Genomic DNA, 13,513 nt, shown 5'->3' on the forward strand with positions numbered 1-13,513 from the left:
TTACTAATCTGATAATAACTATACAGCAAACAATAACAGAAAAACACATCACTGTGGAAGTAGAGACCTTTCTGTGTTAATAATTGCATTTTTAACAAGTTACTCAACTGCTAAATTACACAAAGAGGACCGAATACATCAGCATTTCAATGTTTTTTCCCCAAGAACCATGTTTTCAATAGTTTGGAAACTAATGATGTTTACTTATCTAAGATCCTTTCTTGATGAAGAAGGTGAGTCCCAGGAAAATGACTCAAGGCTAGGATTGAGTCAGGCTATGCCTTCTACATATTGAGCTGAATTGGGATCAATCCATTGAAACAGGCACTAATTTAGAGTACTTTTTGATGAATGTCAACAGTTTTTATACATAAACAATTAAACACAGTTTACACAGTTTCCCTTTACAGCCAACATCCTTTTACAAAAACTTAAAATTACAAATAAACCAGCAGGTGTCAGTAACACTGATTCAGGCAGCAAATAGCTAATGAGTATCTTCTAGAAATAAGATCTATAAAAGATCACAAATAATAGCCTTTTGACAGTAAATTGTATTTATATAAACATATACAAATAAGGGCCCAATTTTTTTAAAGGGGGTGTTATACCTTTTTATATTTTATAAATAATTTTATTGGGGTTTTTTACAGCTCTTATAACAACCCATACTCAATTGTATCAAGCACATTTGTGCATGTCGCCATCATCATTTTCAAAACATTTTCTTGGTATTAGCTCCTCTTTTTTCCTTTCCTCCCTCCCCCACCCTTGTGACTCCTTGATAAGTTATAAATTATTATTTTCATAGCTCATAGTCGGCTGTCTCCCTTCACCCACATTTGTTGCTCGTCCCCCAGGGGTGTGGGTGGGGGTTGTATGTAGATCATTGTGACGGGTTCCCCCTCACGGCCCCTCATGGTACGCTACTCCTGTTATTGCTTCTGAGGGGCTTATCTGTCCTGCATTCCGCATTTCAAGAGCTCTTAGCTCTATTAGTGTACGTGCTCCAGTCTAGTCGGCTTTGTAAGGTAGAACTGGGGTCATGGTAGAACAGGATGGCAGATCCGGGGAACATGGGGGTAGGAGAGGGGGGTGTGGAGGGGGGGGGGGGGAGGGGGGGGGGGGAAGAAGGAAGGGCATTAAAGAACTAGAGTAGGGGTCCTCTAACTTTTTTTTTCCCCCCTCAAACTTTTTAAACAGGGGGCCAGTTCACTGTCCTTCAGACCCGTTGGAGGCCGGACTATAGTTAAAAAAAAACTACGAACAAATTCCTATGCACACTGCACATATCTTATTTTGAAGTGAAAAAAAACAAAACAGGGCAAAAACACCCGGTGGGCGGGATAAATGGCCTCAGCGGGCTGCAGTTTGAGGATGCCTGAACTGGAGGAATGCTGTGTATTTCGTCAGTGCCATACTGCACCCTGGCAGCCTCGTCTCTTTCTTGTGACCTTTCTGTGAGGCGATGTCTAACTGCCCACAAATGGGCTTTGTGTCTCCACTCCTACCCCTCTCATTGATACGATTGATTGTTTTGGGTCTCTTGATGGCTGATACCCGATTGTCATCAATCCCTAGTGATCACAGGCTGGTGTGCTCCTTCCATGTGGGCTTTGTTGCAGGGGTTCAGTTTTAACTGAGTTTTGTAGAAAACATAAATATACCTTAAGATTATCTTTCAAAAAAAAGTATCTTTCATTTTCATGAACCTGCCACTTAGATTACGCTCCAGAACATTTCTAAAGAGGAAAGGACTGCATTTCACATTTGAGCAAGCTCTATAGTCCTCTAAATCAAGCTGCTAATTCCTCTTCTTCCTGACTACTGCGAGGAATGCAACTGGACATCCACTTAGGTCAGAGTTATTCAAAATGCAGGCCCTACCTATCACTAGTCATGAAATCAGCTTGGTGGATCTGGGCCACATTAAAAGTCACACCAAAGGAATAAAATAATAAAACACAATAAAAATAAACCAAAGAAAGAAATGGAACCGATTAGGAAACATTGTGATACACCACAGGTCACAAAGATAAGTACTAGTTTGTGAAATTTGTTTCAGATATGGTATATGGTCAAGAAGTCATTACGTAAAATGAATTTCATTTTGTAGGTTACAGTATTTTTTTTTAAACAAAGCACACACATTGAAGGTAAGTTCTTTTAAAATCAAATAAATTTTTAAAAAATCAAATAAATTCCAACACCTAACTTAAAACTGGTGTGTGGCAGTTCATTATCGAGGGGCTGGAAACACAGGCAAGGGAGGGAGAGAAATGCTTCCAAGCACCGTATCTTGGGAAAGATCCCATTCAGAGAGTGAGAATAGCATGTCCTGACATGAGGCAGGATGGTACAGGGGAGAGGAAGGAGCAACCTGCAGAGAAGATTAGTCTAGGCAAGGTTCACCCAGGCTCTGTCAACAGAAAGTCACCACAGCACCAAAAGCAGAGGACGGTGGTAATTCCAGAAAAATCAGGTCCACATTTACCACAGTACAGTTTCCCTGTAGACACTTGGCGTCTGCTCAGAAACCGGACTCTGTAAAGTGTCAGGGTGCTCTCGTTTCATGATGCTGCTCGTCCTCGGTAACGTCACTTGACTGCAGGTCTGTTTCCGGACCATACAATGAAGATACAACAAGTACAGCTGTGACACATCAACAACATGAATCTCAGGGAAGGAACTGTTCTGAAGTATCTAGATTAATCACTAAACTGGGTAGGCCTTAGTAGAAACTGCTTACTCTGTGTATTCCTTGAAACACAACTTTCACAGAGCAGGCTTGAGTAAGAGAGCATGTCTGGAGGCCTCTTGTAGGTCATGAATCTAAAGGCTCTGTATTTCTACAATATGGAGTATAATATCTACTAACTTTACTTATTTAACCATGTCAGTTTTTAACTATTAAATCATCTAGGGCAAATTAGGAAGTTGAAAGGCACCTGCCAATTTACAAGTGCATGTTCCCACAGACGTCTAAATCCAAACTCACCAACACAAGTAAATTCCAACTCATAGCAACCCTTTAGGGCAGGGTAGAAGTGGCCCCTTGTGGGTTTCCAAAACTGTAACTTTGTATGAGTAGAGAATCTCATCTTTCTATCGTGGAGTAGTTGGTGGTTTTGAACTGGTCTTTGTGGTTAGCAGCCCAAACTATGTCACCAGGGCTCCATCCCACAGACACAGGGTGGTTTACACCAAAGCTTGGTACGTAACAAGCTCACAGGAGAATATATATTTGTGGTAAACCTTCATTTTTTAGGGCATACTAGCCTCTACAGACGAATGCTCACGCCGGCACCACGAAGACCACTCTCCCCCTCACGGGCCTTCCTCGCCTGCCTTGCTGAGGACAGAGGTGGAGGACCAGAGGCACCTGGCCACACTGGACCTGATGAGGAATTACACACCACGGCTAGAACTTTTCTGGGTAATTCCTGGAGGCTTAGAGCCTAACCCCTGGTGGCTAAGGATAAGGGGAGCAGTTGGACACACAGAGAAATGGCAGTTCAGAAGTACAAGGAAAGAAGCTTCTCCATAGTGTGGAGTGTTTATGAGGGAAGGCCCTGATGTGGTAATCACAAGCATCACACTGACTAGACACAGCAAAAACACTAGGAAGAGAAATCAACGTAAAAAGAAATCGGTGGAATAATTTAGGTATATAATGGTGGAAAGACTTCTTCTGGATATTAACTATGCGTTTAGAAGATGTCTTTTGATGATTATCTTTGTGTTCTGTGAGATGGATGGTATTTAGCTCAGGTCAATGTGATTTCATCATTATTGTGCTGGAAACATTTATAGCAATCTTGGATTTAAAAAAAATCATTTTGTTGGGGGCTCATACAACTCTTATCACAATCCACCCATCCATCCATTGTATCAAGCACATTTGTACATTTGTTGCCATCATCATTCCCAAAACATTTGCTTTCTACTTGAGCCCTTGGTATCAGATGCTTCTCCATTTTCCCCCTCCCTCGCAATCTTGGACTTTTATGTGAAGGAAATCAGTAGTTTCCATTGTAGACTCAAGGATTACTTATTTTTAAAACCACAAATAAATCAACTTCTGAGATGTTTCCTTCTACTCAATAAATTTAGTATTGCTAATATGAACTAATGTTTCGAGGGTCTTCCATACTGCAGAAAAGAAAATCTTAGAGGTAACAGGAGGTATGAGTGCCCTCCAGAGGGCTGAACAGGAATATCAACTCGGGCCTCTGGGGGAGCTGACCTCACAGGCGTCTTCAGGGGGTCTATGAAGGCAGGGACAATGATCTACCTGGGCTCACTTCTCTCTGATCAATGACCCGCTGAAACCTCTGTGCCAGCACACCCAGACCATGTCCGGCACAGGCAAGCCACAGTTAAGGTTTGCTGAAGGAATGAAAAAACACCAGAAAGAAAGATCCATACTACAGCCAGCTTTCCGCCGATGTTCCAAAGGTCACGATATCCTGAGTTTTCTGATGATTGGAGGGATCCTTTTGGTTAAGTCGTGGAGTAGGAGAAGGGAGCAAAGAGGAGAAAGGAAGGCCAACGCCAAGGGACAACAGAGTAAAGACCTTGTGAATGGCTGCTAGGATCATGCAGGTCATGTGCTCTGAATGTTGTCCAGTCAGGACATCCTGGCCAAACAGTCTTTAGTCTCCGCCAGAGTCTTTCCTGGAAGGATCCCTTAAAAATAAATCTTGTACGAAGGGAATGTAAATGGCTTTTTATAGGAGCTCTTATTTACTCTGGCTGACCTTTGAGCCACCGGGCTTTCCAGTTGAAACTACAGCTTTTCTTTAGATGGTTTTCCATTAAAAATAAAAATATTTGGCAAAGCATGCCTTACAGTTTTCCACAACACCTGTCTTTTTCTCCATATTGGGCTACTGTAGATACTGTAATTTATCAGTTGAGAGCTTGCCTCACACAGGGTGAGAAGGTCCAGTAAGCTTCAGGTTAGAACAGGCAGAGTTCAGATTCTATCCACGAACACAGCACAGGATATTACTATAGTCACAACCCCAACATTACTTATCTAAACCCCCATTCTAAGCATCCAGGTGTTAACGTAGGTAGGGATCAGAAAGACACTTGGTGCCTTTTCATTCTAACATTAGGCACAGGAACCACAATGATGGTTACTCAATAGCTGACTGAATAGCCTGCTGCTTCCCAAGTGATCCTCAGCTCTGGGGTTGGAAAGTTCAGTGAAAATTTCACAGTAAAGGATATGCAAAATATGGTATTTACTAAGTAGAGATGGTAGAATTGAATGGTGAAAATATTCTTCTTTTAGAGCTAAGCTCTTCAAAACTACTATGCCTAACTGGACGTAATTGGCGTAGCTCTGTTGGACAAGTGAATGAAGTTATTTTAGAGGTTAAGACATTAACTGTATCTACTAAGTTTATTCACGAAAAATATATCAAGCGCTAAATCTCAGTTTTCTAGGAAATGATCCACTGGAAAAACAACTGTAATGCTACAACTCAGAAGTCCAAATCAGTATAAGTCAATATACTCTGGTTGGAGTATACATATGTACAGCTTTTCTATGAAACAATCTGATTATATGCATAAACACTGAAGTACAATATTAATGACCAATATCCAATTATACTAAACATACATGATATCAGTCTGTACCAGCAGTTCTCAACTTGTGGGTCGTGACCCCTTTGGGGGTTCAACAACCCTTTCCCAGGGGTTGCCCGATTCATAACGGTAGCAAAATTACCATTATGAAGTAGCAAGGAAAATAATTCCACAACATGAGGAACTATATTAAAAGGGTCGCAGCATTAGGAAGGTTGAGAACCACTAATCTATCCTGTTGGTCATTTGAAAAAAAAAAATCACTACGTTCTTTTTAAAGGAATACTGGGTGCAATGTTTAAGCACCCAGTTGCTAACTGAAAGGCCTGATGATTGGAGGGATCCTTTTGGTAGGTAAGTCATGGCATAGGAGAAGGGAAGCAAAGAGGAGAAAGGAAGGCAAATGCAGGTGGGGATTATTTCTGAGTCAGAGTTAATATCAAAATTTTAGCATCTGGGGTCTTAAAGGCTTGAAGGTAAACAAGCGGCCATCTAACTCAGAAGCAGCCAAGCCCACATGGAAGAAACACACCAACCTGTGTGACCACGAAGTGTCAAAGGAATTAGGTTTCAGGCATCAAAGAAGGAAAAATCATATAATTGTGTTCTCATCTTCCCTATAGGATCACTGAAGACAAATGGGTGCATAAACAAATGTGGTGAAGAAAGCTGGTGATCTAGCGTCTGGGGCGTTAAAGGCTTGAAGGTAAACAAGCAGCCATCTAGCTCAGAAGCAACAAAGCCCACATGGAAGAAGCACACCAGTGTGATTACCAGGTGTCGATAGGATCAGGTATCAGGCATCAAAAGAACAAAAAAAAATCTATCATTGTGAATGAGGGGGAGAGCAGATTGGGGACCCAAAGCCCATCCGTGGGCAACTGGACATCCCCTTACAGAAGGGTCGTGGGAAGGAGACGAGCCAGTCAGGGTGCAGCATAGCAACAATGAAACACACAACTTTCCTCTAGTTCTTAAATGCTTCCTCCCCCTCCCCCCTGCCACTATCATGATCCCAACTCTACCTTAGAAATCTGGTTAGACCAGAGGATGTACACTGGTACAGATAGGAACTGGAAACACAGAGAATCCAGGACAGGTAAACCCCTCAGGCTCAGTGGCGAGAGTGGCGATACTGGGAGGGTGGAGCAAAGGTTGGGTAGAAAGGGTGAACTGATGACAAGGATCTACATATAATCCCCTTCCTGGGGGATGGACAACAGAAAAGTGGGTGAAGAGAGACGTCGGGCAGTGTAAGATATGACACTTATAATTTATAATATATTTATAATAATTTATAAATTATCAAGGGTTCATGAGGGAGGAGAGAGCAGGGAGGGAGAGGAAAAAATGAGGAGCTGATACCAAGGGCTCAAGTAGAAATCAAATGTTTTGAGAATGATGATGGCAACAAATGTGCAAATGTCCTGGACATAATGGATGTATGTATGGATTGTGAGAACCGTTGTACGAGTTCCCAATAAAATGATAAAAAAATTATATATATGAAAAATTTAACAAGACTCAAGAGGACACCTCCCAAATTATTGAAGCTTTGCACCAAGTTTATGGGACTATGGCCCCACATAAAACAGCATTATTTATTTATTTAACGGAGTGTTTTAACAAATGTTGCGAAGATCAAGAATGAAAAAACCACCAACCTTGATGAATGAAGAAAGGTGCCTAAGTCTAGAAACTGGTGGTGAAAGATTAAAACATTACCACTCAGGCAATAGCTATTGAAGTTGGGATTTCACATGACATGGTTTGGCATTTAGAAATTCAAGGTAATACCCTGATGTTGGCAAGTTTTTTACTGAAAAAGGAAAATCTGACAATTCTATAAGCATAGTTACAGATTTCAATATTCCATTTTCAATAATAGGCATAATAATCAGACAGAAGATTAATAAGAGGACGTGAGCACTGAAAACCTGTATCGCGTATAGAGAACATGCAACCCAACAATGTAGGAATATACATTCTTTTTTCAACGTTCTTTCTTCTGAAGCGCACAAAGATCATTTTCCAGAACAGATTACATGGTAAGCCAGAAAGAAGTCTTAATATTTTAAAAGATTGAAATCATATAAGCATCTTTCCCAATCATACTGTAATGAAACTGGAGATAATTAACAGAGGAAAGCCCAGAAAAATCCAAATACGTGAAATCAGACCACCCACTCTTAAGTAACCAGTAAGTCAAAGAAGATATCAACAGGGGGGTTGCAATACGCTTGAGACAAATGCAAATGAACATAAAAAATTATAGGGATAGTGAGAGCAAACGTTAGGAAGCTTACACTTGTAAATGTCTGTACTTAAAAAAAAGAATGATCTCAAATTAGTAAATTAACCATACATCTTAAGAAAAGGAGCCCTGGTGATGTAGCAGTCTAATCAGTTGACTATTAACTAAAAGGTGGCCAGGTAGAATCCACAAGCTATAGGGGAAAGATGTAGTGGTTTTACAGTGGAATCAACTCAATAGTAATAAGTGATGGGTACACCTTATGGAACTAGAAAAAGGGGAAGTTAAGTTCAAGGCCAGCAGATGGAAGAAAATAAACACTGGGGCAGAGATAAACACATCAGAGAATAGAGAAATAGAAAATATTAACAAAACCAAAAGTAGGTGGTTAGAAAAGATCAACAAATCAACTGAAATCTTAGACTGACCAAGAAAAAAAGAGAAGGCCCAATTCCTGAAATCAGAAATGAAACAAGGGATATTACTACCAACTTTATAGAAATAAAAAGATTATAATAAAATACTACAAATAAGTATACATCAACAAGTTAGACAACTTGGGTGAAATGAACAAATTCCTAGAAATACACTAATTGTTAAGAAGAAACAGAAAATCTAATAGACCAAGAACAAGTAAGGAGATTGAATCCATAGTCAAAATCATCTTAACACATAAAAACCAAATAAACCCAAAATCAAAACAAATAAGAAACAAGGGTCAGATGGCTTCACTGGTGAATTTTACCAAATATTACAAGAACAATTAATGCCAAATCCTTCTAAACAAATCTGTCCCCCAAAACCTGAATACTTCTTAAATCATACTATTAGGCCAACATTATCCTAATACTAAGCCAAAATTGCATTATAAGAAAAGAATGCTAAAAGGACAACATCCCTTATAAATATAGATGCAAAAATCCTCAGTAAAACAATAGCAAAACAAATTTTATACATTATGGCCATGAAGATTTATCCCCAGAAGGTAAGGATAAAAAAATAAAATAAAAAGGAGGTCAGGAGAATACAATCTATAAAACCCACACAAACAAAACCAACCAATTCAACACTTTACAGTGATCGAATAAGGCAAGTTAAAACTCCACATGCATCAGCTCAATAGATGCAGAAAAAGCATTTGACAAAGTACAACACACACTTTCCTGGTAAAAACACTCAGTGAACGGCGACTAGAAGGGACCCTCCTGACATGATAAAAGGAACGACGAAAACCCCACGTGGTGCAAAGACTGCAAGCTTTTCCGTGAAGATGAGAATGAAGACAGGATGTCAGTCTTGTCCAGTAAAGTTTTAGACTAATTAGGCAAGGAAAAAAAATGAGTAAGTACCCAAATCAGAATGATATAATAAAATTCTCTCTGTTCACGGATGACATGATCTTGTACATTGTACATATTGAAAACCCTGAAAACACATACACACTTTAAATGAAAGTTTTAAGATATAAAACCAATACACAAAATCAGTTGCATTTCTATATACTAACAATGAACAATCAGAAAAGGAAATTAAGAAAATACCATTTACAAAAGAATCAAAACAATTTTAAAAAGGAACCAATTTAACCAAGGCAACAAGAGATTTATGTACTAAAGTGGTCAAGTGCTTTAAAAGAAATAACCTAAATCGATGGAACGGTATCTATGTCCATGGATTGAAAAGCGTAATATTGTTAAGATAACAATAGTGCCTAAAGTGACATATATTCAATACTATCCCTATCAAAATTCCAATGGCTTTCTGGGGGTAAAAATAGGAAAACCAATCCTAAAATACTTGTGGAATTTCAGGGGCTCCTTATAACGAAAGCAATCTTGAAAAAGGACAAAATTTATAGACTCACACTTGATGATTTTAAAACTTAACACAGAGCTATACTCCTAGGCATATACCCTAAAGAACTGGAGACACACTTGTGTAACCCAATAACGAAGCATGTGCTTAACACATCAACAACAAAACTGGGGCAACCGTGGATCAGTTTGGCATACAATGTGGCACTGGTATGCCTATGTGGCATACATATGGACATAAAAAACCGCATATATGGTAAACAGATTTTTAACCAGGGTGCTAATAGGTCTACTCAATGGAGAAATATAATTATTTCAATAAATGGTCCTGGGACAACTGGATTTCATCCATTGAACTGGACCATTATCTTACACTACATATGAAAATCAACTCAAATAGGTTAAGGATCTAAATATAATAAAACTCTTAAAAAAATCATTTTATTGGGGGCTCGTACAATTCTTATCACAATCCATACACACATCCATTGTGTCAAGCACATTTGTACATTTGTTGTCATCATCATTCTCAAAACATTTGCTTTCTACTTGAGTTCTTACTATCAGCTTCTCACTCTTCCCCACTCCCTCCCAACTACTCCTCTCTCATGAACCCTTGATAATTTATAAATTATTATTATTTTGTCATATCTTACACAATCCAACGTCTCCCTTCACCCACTTTTCTGTTGTCCATCCCCCCAAGGAGGAGGCTATATGTAGATCCTTGTAATCGGTTCCCCCTTTCTACCCCACCTTTCCTCCACCCTCCATGTATTGCCACTCTCACCACTGGTCCTGAAGGAGTCATCCGCCCTGGATTCCCTGTGTTTCCAGTTCCTATCTGTACCAATGTACATCCTCTAGTCTAGCCAGATTTGTAAGGTAGAACTGAGATCATGATAGTGGGGAGAGGAAGCCTTTAAGAAGTAGAGAAAGTTCTATGTTTCACTGTTGCTGCCCTGCAACCTGACTGGCTCGTCTCCTCCCTGCGACCCTTAAGTAAGGGGATGTCCAGTTGCCTACAGATGGGCTTTGGGTCTCCACTATGCACTCCCCTCATTTACAATGATATGATTTTTTTGTTTTCATGCCTGATACCCGATCCCTTCGACACCTCGTGGTCACACAGGCTGGTGTTCTTTCATGTGGGCTTTGTTGCTTCTGAGCTAGATGGTCGCTTATTTATCTTCAAGCCTTTAAGACCGCAGACGCTAATTCTTTTGATAGCCGGGCACCATCTGCTTTCTTCACCACTTTTGCTTATGTACACATTTGTCTTCAGTGATCATATTGGGAAGGTAGACACCCACTGATATGATTTTTTGTTCTTTTGATGTCTGATACCTGGTCCCTTCTACACCTTGTGGTCACACAGGCTGGTGTGCTTCTTCCATGTGGACTTTGATGCTTCTGAGCTAGATGGCAATATAATAAAACTCTTAAGAGAAAATGTATAGGTAATGTTTTCAGACTTAATGTTTAACAATGGTTTCTATTTTTTGACACCAAACACACATACAAAGACAAGTGCTTTATTAAAATTAAAAGCACTATGTTATCAAGAGACTTAAAAGCAACCCACAGATTTAAAGAAAATATTTGCAAATTACTAATCTGGGTAGGGATTATATATATCTCTCAACAACAAAACTGGGGCACCAGTTGACCAGTTTGGCATCCACAAATGCCAAACAGACAGGACACAAGAACAAGCCAATGCTGCAATGGAAGGGAATTGGCAGGGCACTAAAAAAAAACAAAAACTGAAACAATTTAAAAATAAATTTTGTATATGCTAAAAATTATATTTTTGTTTTCAAAACATGAGGGTACAACTTCATATTCGGTTCTCTTTTTTCGACCAGTGTTCAGTTACTCTGCACAGTTATGCTGCCTCTATTCACCACAAGGCAGTTCTTAGAACATATTTAGGCAATGCTCGAGTATTAAACTATCTTTCAGATATAGGCTAGGAAGCATACACGATAGCAAAGAGTGAATTGTGGAACTGTACATTCAGATTCTAGACATATTAGAAAATATTGTTTAAAAAAAGAAAAGAAAATATTGCTGAAGACCAGGCACAAGCAAGAGACACTAAAAGGGAAGCTGAAAACATCACCAACAAAAAGCAAACATTAGTGTACAAGGGGGTACCCCCCAAAAGCCAAAATTATTTTTTCAAAGCTATGTATTTAATTTTTTTTTTTTACAAAACAACTTTATCACCTTCAAAGTATTCTCCATTACACTTTGCTTTTTTTCTTCACCTCTTCTACGTTGTAAAATCGATGTCCTTTCATGTCCCTCTTCATATGTGGAAACAAAAAGAAGTCTCATGGAGGGAGGGTCAGGTGAGTCAGGTGCGTGAGCCAAGAGAGGCATGCTATTTTTTGCCAAAAAACTGGCACACTGAGATAGCTGGGTGATCAGGTGCATTGTCCTGATGGCAAAACCAGTCGCCCGTCTGCCATAAATGAGGGCTTCTTGGTCGCACAGTGTCTCACAAACTTTTCAAAACCTAAATAGGAAGCTTAATTAACAGTCTGACCTGGTGAAACTAACTCCAAATGCACTATGAGTAGGCATTTTTGTCGGTTCGGGAAACTGATGGATGTCCAGAACGAGGTTTGTCATCAATTGAGATTTCACCTTTTTTGAAATGAGAAAACCACTCGTACACTTAACCCTGTAACGCCAAGCACAACGCTTTCAGAACATTTAATTAAAACGTGTCTGGTACAGAAATCATAAAGCTTTTGGAGCCAATGACAACAATGTCGATGAAATCGTCGCACTTTACTAGTACAAATGCATACCGCTAGTCACGCATTTTAGGGGCAAAATGCTTGAATAGTGGCACTTGTTTTGACCAACTGTGCATTTGAGGTTAAGTGGTCGTTGGCGTTCGGTGCATTTTACAATAATTTTCAATCTAGTAAAGTTTTAGTGTTAATATTTTTTGTATATGTTCATAAAACTGTAGTTTTTATGTCAAAGGTGTAAAACTCATAAAAAAACCATTATATTATATATTTCTGCCTTTTCAAAACGGAACGAATTCGTTATGGTCGTCTTCTGAATCAATGGTGACAAAAATTACCACAGCATGGATTGCGATTTGTTTTACGGAAAACAGAAAATTTATGACCTAGATGGAAGCGGTACAGACTCAGGCAAGGAACCAGATGCTAATATGGATGAAACTGGTAAATAAAATATGTATTATATTTTAAAAATTTGATTTTACAATATAAAATTTTAATTATATTGCAATTCAAACTATTTTGATAATAATATTTATTTTTTCCCATGATAGGAAGTGAATATATGTCTGAATATTCTGATTTGGATGAATTAGAAGACCTCATAGTTAGTAATGATAATACTAGTGAAGATAAGTTAGAAATTTTAGTTGTTGAAGTTGAAGAGTCAATTCCAGTAACTACAAGTTTAAAGCCATCTACATCAAGAAATCGAAGAATTCCTCTTTGGCGGCACATTTCCGGAGACGGTACAGCTAGACCTACGCCTGAATGGTTAGGACAAATAGATTCGTCTGGGGTAGTAAAACGTCCTGTTGAATATTTTAGACATCTTTTCTCGAAGGATATTATTACTCATATTGTCGACCAATCAAATCTTTATGCAATCCAGCAAAATCCCAATAAACCTCTTCCACCGAGTAGCCAGGAACTTGAGCAATTTTTGGGTACACTGCTTGATTTGATAGACTTGCTAATTGCACAGTACAGAATTCATATCAGATCGAAAAAATACTATCACAAATTATTTTTTCATTTTATAGATAGGACTGTTGTGAACTCTTGGCTACTTTATC

At 39.0% G+C, this 13,513-nt stretch overlaps 1 protein-coding gene across 2 annotated transcripts in view; it reads right to left on the reverse strand.

The window, feature by feature from the left end:
• Nucleotides 1-13,513, reverse strand: part of INO80 (INO80 complex ATPase subunit) — a 113,242-nt gene that overhangs the window by 16,065 nt on the left and 83,664 nt on the right. The gene's annotated exons all lie outside the window — the stretch shown is intronic.

The sequence above is a fragment of the Echinops telfairi genome, unplaced genomic scaffold (genome assembly GCF_000313985.2).
Source record: "Echinops telfairi isolate 266 unplaced genomic scaffold, ASM31398v2 ScPeMD7_18;HRSCAF=68, whole genome shotgun sequence".
NCBI lineage: Eukaryota > Metazoa > Chordata > Mammalia > Afrosoricida > Tenrecidae > Echinops > Echinops telfairi.